Genomic DNA, 7,577 nt, shown 5'->3' on the forward strand with positions numbered 1-7,577 from the left:
CATCAAGTAAGTAGCACTCGCTAGGCAAGGGTCATGGGTTCCAAAACCTAGTGACTTGAAAGAGGCTGGGGGAGGTATGGGCTGGCTGTAAGAGCCTAAAACGCCATTTGCACTGTCTTCCCTTTCCACTGTGGAATATCAGAGCTAATTTTGATTCTGTTAGGAGTCTAGTTACAGGCTGCTGAGCTGAATCCATTTTGAGCCAATGGTACACCAGCACCGAGGCTCTACTGCTACAAGCTGAGATCACTGAAGAGCTAAAATTACTAAGAGCTGAAGTCACTGAGTGCTGTGTTAAGTAGTGGGGGGGGGGCATGAAGATCTATTGTGGGGTGGCTGACGGAGCGGAGTGGCTTGTGGGATGGCTGGTGGAGCAGAGCGGAGCCCCATGGAGAGGCAGGGCAGTTGGCTTTGGACCATGTAAGGTGCCCCTTAACCCCTCCCCCCCATTTCCACCCAGGCTGGGAGTTAAAACTCTGCAGATAAACTTTCGAACTCTGGGGCTGCACTGACCAGGGACAGAGACTTTTGGGTTGTTGGACTTTTGGGACTTTGGGTGACTTTTGGGTTGCTGGACTCAAGAACCAAAGGCCCAATTTGCTTGGGGTGGGTTTTTGCTCATGGTTTGTGTTATGAATCCTGTTGGTGGTGTTTCCCCAACATAATGCCACCTTGTCTCTCTCTGTTATTAAGAGGCTTTTGCTACACTTAGACTCTGTGCTTGTGAAAGGGGAAGTATTACCTCTTAGAGGCGTGGGGGTGGTGGTGGTATATATTTGTCCCAGGTCACTGGGTGGGGGCTCGAGCCGGTTTTGCATTGTGTTATTGGAACGGAACCCCTAGATATTGAACCCGGCCCTTGTTGCTGCCAACTCTGACGGGCAGAAGGGTTACACCATGATAAAAAACTACTCCAGATAGTTAAGTCCCAGACAGACTGCAAAGAACTACAAAAGGATGAAGTGATCTGTAGCTCACGAAAGCTCATGCTCAGATAAATTGGTTAGTCTCTAAGGTGCCACAAGTACTCCTTTTCTTTTAAAAGGATCTCTGGTTCCCATAGGCAGAGGAAGCTTTCTGATGCCCCCTGATGCTGCCTACACAGACTGGGGGCAGCAGCTTATTTGATGGCTGTGCACTTCTCTGCTCAGGCTGGCACAGGGCACAGAGTTGGGGGGACCAGCCCACCCATGGTGTGACCATTTTTGACTGGCCACAGCCCAGTTTGGGGCAGGCGATCCAGCAGCTCCAGGAAGGGGGCAGGGCTCTATAAGGGGAGGTGCCCGCCTGCATGCTGTGCCGAGAGCCAACGGGAGAGCGTGTGGAGCCAGGCCAGTCCCACAGGACAGCAACTGCTGCAGGGAGAGTGCAGGGTGGGTTTTCTTGTCACTGCCCCCTCAGGCCTTCCATCCTCCCTTGAGCAGGACCCGACACCCCTGTCCCCTGGGCCTTCCCCCTGAGACAAGACCCAACCTCCCTCCTCCCCATGTCACACACCCTAGGGCAGGACCTGACCCCCCCGCCCTGGGGCCTCCCTCCACCCCATTACACCCTCTAGGGGCAGGATCCAACCCCTCTCGAGTGTTCCCCCCCCCACTTTAAATGGCTCTCTGCAGACCCTGCATGTTGTAGGCCAAGCTGTACATCCCGCTGGACCCCTCAGCCACGCCCACCCCACTCCAGCTGGGCCTTCGTTTGCGCTCAAAAAGTTGAACAACGCACAGAGTTCGGCCAGCATGGTCGATGACGTGCACGGCCCGCTAGCTGCTCGTGGAATACAAATAACCCTGCCAGCGCCCCAGACACAGGGCAGGGTGGGGCTTGAGTGGCCATCAAACAGGAAGCCTCCCAGAGTGTCACACACAAACCCTACAGAGGCTGCTTAACTGGGGGATAACAGTTTACTACTGCTACCAGCTAACAGTATTGCTCCAGTAGCTCAGATGTTGTGAGGTCTGGGCCATGGTGCTGAAGGTGCCAGGTTCCAAAGTCAAGTAATCTAAACTGAATTAAGGTCACTTTAATTCTGAATAAGAGCGTCCACTCTGGGGTTTAAGGCACTTTAACTAATCCACTTTGAAAGTTAATTTGGATTCTTTCCTTACTGTCCCCATGTAGACAAGCCCTAAAATGGTGACTTTGCATGAGGGTCATTATACAGAAAGGTACAAATTTGAATAGCTTTTCTTTTTAATTGGCAGAGCAAAACGAGGCCCTGAACTCCACTTGGTGTCATTTCTCCATGGCCGTCTGGAACAAAGCAGGCCCCATCCTCAGCTCGATGGCATTTCTCCAGCTGTAACATGGTAGCTTTGGAATGGTGCATCCCAGGAATTCCAGACTGTCAGAGGTCTGTGTTTTGGAGCAGACGCTGATGCTTAGGCCTTGCAGATGACCCAGTCAGGGGTTTGCGCCCTGTGCTAGTGGGTGGCTCTGACTCCACCCGGCACCTCGTGTGGTCATTTACCCCAGTGAACAGTGGGTATAAGATGGAGCCCAAGCAGGGTGGTGGGATGGGGATGTATCTGACAGCACAGGGTGTAGGGTCCATGCATGGCTGCGGGTGGCTGGAAGAAGCAGGGGGAGGCCCTGTTTGTTAGTGACCTGCTTAGCTCTAAACAGGATTTGCAGGGTTAATTGGGGCTGCTTATCCGAGCAGCAGAGTGAGTCACCCCCCGCCAGGGGTCTGGGCTGGCACACGGAGCCAGTGCAGCCACCTGTTATTTCCCAGGCCTCGAGGGCCTTTCTCCCTCTCTCTGCATGGCGGGGCTCCCCGAACGCAGAGCCCTACGTGCCGGTGGGGTCGCTCCATGGGCATCTTGCTCGACGTTCCATCCGCCGCGGAGGCATTAGGGGAGAGCTGCATGGGGGGATTTTCCCAGAATGCACCATTCCAGCAGCATGGCCAGTACGGACCCGCCAGCGTGGCAGAACGGGCACAGACTGAGCTAGCCGCTGGCTCTGGGGGCAGTGCCTGGAGCAGGCTGGGTGCGCAGGGTGAAGCAGCCCTCAAGGCGGGCTGCATGGGGCAGTGGGGGGCACCGGGCAGGGGATGTAACTCGCTGTGGCCTTGCCTGTATGAGCCCCACCCCCAGCTCCCCTTGCTACAGAGAAGCCCAGGGCTGGGTTAATGGTGCAGCAGGTATTGTTAGGGAGCTTATTCCTTCACCCACTTACTTCCCTGGTCCTTCTCACATGAACAGAGAGCAACAATACCCGAAGTCCAAAGGTGCAAACAATTCGATGTTTATTGGGGAGAACTTCCAGCAAGCATGATTCCAGTTTCCTTCCTTAGTGTCCCCCTTCCCAGCTCTGACACCACAGAGCCTTACGCCTGTGTCCCTGTTCCCATTCCTGCCCTTAGCCAAACATGATTCCAATTTCCCCACCCCCATTCCCTGTTCCCATTTCCCTCTTTAGCAAAACATGATTCCAATTTCCTTAACCTCATTCCCTGTTCCCATTCCCCCCCCCCCCCCACATCCACTCACTTCCTGATTGACTGCAGACTATATATATGCATCCGATGAAGTGAGCTGTAGCTCACGAAAGCTTATGCTCAAATAAATTGGTTAGTCTCTAAGGTGCCACAAATCCTCCTTTTCTTCAGACTATCTAGTAAAACTTGAGTTCTGCTTAGCTGTACCTTAACCCATCATTTTCGTGAAATTTAACTAACCAATCCTAACATATTGTAACATGATTATGTAACCAATTATATCCCACCACCTTAATTAGTTTACACCCAGCAAAATTAATTATACAGGAGACAGGAACAATCACAGAACCAGACAGAGATTATACAGACAAACAATAGCAAAGTGGGAACTATAATGACAAAACAATACAGAAGTGAGGATTTCACATCCCAGCTATTGATAAGTGAGTTCTTGCCAGACAGGATGCTATCAAGCTAAGTTTCCTTTTACATCTTCTAGGCACTTCCCTTTCTCTGGAGGTGATAGGCATTATCAGAACAGGATTGTATCCTAACAGCCCAATAGCACCTTCTTTCAATGTGACTGGTTTGGGATGTGAGGAGGTGACCGGTCGCTTCCCCGCTTATGGCTGCCTCTGTTGCTTAGCCAAAGGCCTTAGCCTAAGACCAGGGCCTCAGACTGTCACAGTAAGAGAAGGCCCTTACACCGGCAGACAGTGATTTTGATTCTTTCTTTTATACCCCTAACTAGCCAAGTGATAAGAATACACCTAAATCCTTAGTGTACAGGCCTTTGCTGACAGGCCTGAATATCTGTATCCTAACAGGCGTGTCTCAGAAATACTGCTCCAGGCACTGTGCCGAGAGGCAGGCGTCCTTCCTCAGGGGTCAGACGTGCCCATGGCTCTGCTGGCATAATGAGATTGGGGGGGGGGGGGGGCGACTGTCACTGCCTGAGCCTGAGGCTTCGCCACCCCCTCCCCTCCCTCCCGAGCGGTGATTGGCAGCCATCCAGGGCACCTGGTGATTCATCTTCATCTCTGACAAATTGCAGCCCTAACAGGGTCCTTAGTTGGCTGTGTTGCATGTACAATGTGGGGGGGGGCTCTGCACCCCCTCCCCCAGATATGGGGATGAACCCACTGGGAGATCTGGGGGCATCAAGCTCTGCTTTGTCCTGGTGAGGGGTGTGGGGGATGGGAGAGGGGTGGCCTGACAGACTTTGCAGGAGAGAGTTGGGTCTGGGGCGGTTGGTGGGAGTGGGGTAGCTGGGTCCTGTGAGAGCAGAGGAGATGGGAATGGAGTGCATGGGGCAGTGGGGTTGGTGTCAGGGAGGGGTTGGGATGGGTGTGGGGCAGTGGGGGTAGGTATGGGGAAGGGGTTGGAGTGGTTTTGGGACAGTGGGGGTAAGTGTGGGTGGGGATTGGGATGGGTGTGGGGCAGTGAGGGTGGAGGTTGGCGACATTAGGGGTGGGAGTCAGAGTGGGTGTGGGGCAATGGGGGTATGTTTGAGGGGGCGGGGTTGAGCAGTTGGGGCAGGTGTGGGTTTAGAAGGGGGTGGGGCAAGGGGCAGGGGTGGTTTGGGGGAGTAGGTGTGGCGGGCTTTTCCGATTTTCCAACTTCCACCCAATGTCAATAGGGTCCTGCCCATGGATGCCTAGAACGTTCCCTGAGATTGTGGAATTGATCAGACGTGGCTTTCACATGTCACAAACACCAACAAGATGAGCACCAAGGCTGCACTGTGCTTAGTCGGCTAAAGGCCCCAGCCAAGAGCGTGTTCCGTTGTGCTGGGCGCTGTACGTATGTCTGTTATTATTTGTACTGCGGTAGTACCTGGGAGCTGGTTATTGAGCAGAACCCAAGCCCCCTCTCACATAGTGAGAGACAGTCCGTGCCCCAGAGAGTTTCTCATGTTACCAGACAGAGGGAGGGAAGTGAAGTGGAAAAGTAGCTTGCCCCAGTTTCATTCAGCAGGGCGGTGGCAGAACAGGGAACAGGACCCCCGCCCCGACCCTAGTGCACTGCAGCGTGTCCCAGACCATGCTCCATCCCTGATAGGTGCATCTATGCGGCCATCATTTTCCAGCTGATTGCTTTGCATTCCCTAGCTGAAAGGTGCCCTGCATTGTGCTCTGATGAGGATCGGCACTGCCCACGGCAAGGGGCGGGGAGTGTCACCTGTGCCCACTCAGCACTGCTAAAGACTTTAGAGAACTGCCTGGAGAGGGCTGGGCAAGGCAGGCTGTGGGGGTTATTCTTAGCTTCTGTGGAAAGAGCAGGTCTAATCAGCCCTGAGAGAAGGGAAGGGACTCTCCCAAGGTCACATAGACAGTGGCAGAGCTGGGGCCAGCATGCAAGGGCATGATTCTCATCTCACAGGGCACAAGCAGGATACAACGTCCAGGGAAGCCAATGGGTGACACCTGTAAGGAGCAGGTGAGGAGAATCAGGCTCCAGGTTCCCAGCCTCACTGTTACCCTCTAACCAGTGGCCTCCACTCCTTTCCCAGAGTCTGGAATAGGACGCAGGAGGCCTGATTCCTAGGTTCCCCCTTCTCTAGCCCACCAACCCCAACTACCTCCCCGCACTGGGAATAGAACCCAGGAGTCCTGACTCCTACTCCCCCCTTGCTCGGCAGCACTTTCTCCCACACCCAACCTCTGAGACAGGCTGCGCAATTAATCGGAGCCATTTTCTTTTCTGAGTGAGCTGCCAACACCCCAGATTCTCTCCCCGCCCCACCCCCCGCCTGCCTTCCCTCAGGAAAGTTCCTTTGTGGCACATGGATTCTGAACTCTCCTGTATTTAGCACGGCAGCTTTATGCAACGCCTGGCACCTCCCGCCAGGCAGCAACAAGAAAATCAAACTGCTAAAGCCAGCAGGAGCCCTGTGCCAAACGCATCCCCCAGGGGCCAGTGCTGAGGCAGCGGGGAAGGGTTATTTATACACCCAGCCTTAACCAGGCCAGGCCTATTTAGCAGCTGGATTCATCCCCTGTTCTCCCTGCCTGTCTCCTGTGATGCTCCGTGCTAGCAAGCTCCTTCTCATTAGAGCAGTGGGGCGGGGAGCGGCTCCCGCTGCTAGAGGCTGGCTCTGCCGCTCACCCCTCTGCCCCCTGGGCAGTGCACGGAGCTTTCTTTTCTCGCTTGCTCTCCCCAGGGAGCCTGGATTGTTGTGATGCCTCCACTGGGCAAAGGACGGGCAAAGGGGAATGTTTCGATTCAGACTCGTACGTGCTGGAGGCGGTGGGTGGGGAGCCTGGACACCGGGGTTCTCTTCCAAGCTCTGTGTGACCTTGGGCAAGTTACCCTGACACAATCTCCCCATAAGACCATAGAACATAAGAACGGCCCACACTGGGTCAGACCAAAGGTCCATCTCGCCCAGCATCCTGTCTTCCAACAGTGGCCAGTGCCAGGTGCCCCAGAGGGAATGAACAGAACAGGAAATCCTCAAGTGATCCATCTCCTGTTGCCCGGTCCTAGCTTCTGGCAAACAGAGGCTAGGGACACCATCCCTGCCCATCAGATGACATCTGTGAAATGGGAATGACTCATAGACTGTAAGGCCAGAAGGGCCTGTTCTGGTCCCCTAGACTGAGCTCCTGTATAACCCAGTCCAGAGAATCTCCCCCAGGGATTCCTGCATCCAGCCCACCATGTCCCATGGAGCTAGAGCCAACCTCTTGGGAAGAGACACCCACCTTGAGTTAGAGACTCCAGGTGATGACAGTCCTTAGCCAGCTGCCCCAATGGTTAATTCCCCTCACAAGTAAAAATCTGCATCTTATTTCCAGTCTGAGTGTCTGGCACCAGCTACCAGCCATTGGCCCTTGCTCAGCCTCTGCCTGCTAGGTTAGAGAGATCTCTACGCTCAGAAATCTCCTCCCTCCAGAGGGGTGAACAACCACGAGCAAGTCACGCCGTGGCCTTCTTTTCAATCAGCAGCATAGACTGAATCACTTGCTCTCAGGCAGGCCTGGCAAGCCTTGAATCATCCTTGGGCTCTTCCCTGGCTGCCTCTGCATTTTCCCCTGGCTAAGGATACTGGCCTTTCTCTGCCAAGCATGTGGAGAGTTGGGGTGAAAAGCACTATGTGCCAAATAGACACAGAGTTGACTGCAGCGTACCCAGC

Source organism: Chelonia mydas, chromosome 24 (assembly GCF_015237465.2).
Source record: "Chelonia mydas isolate rCheMyd1 chromosome 24, rCheMyd1.pri.v2, whole genome shotgun sequence".
Lineage (NCBI taxonomy): Eukaryota > Metazoa > Chordata > Testudines > Cheloniidae > Chelonia > Chelonia mydas.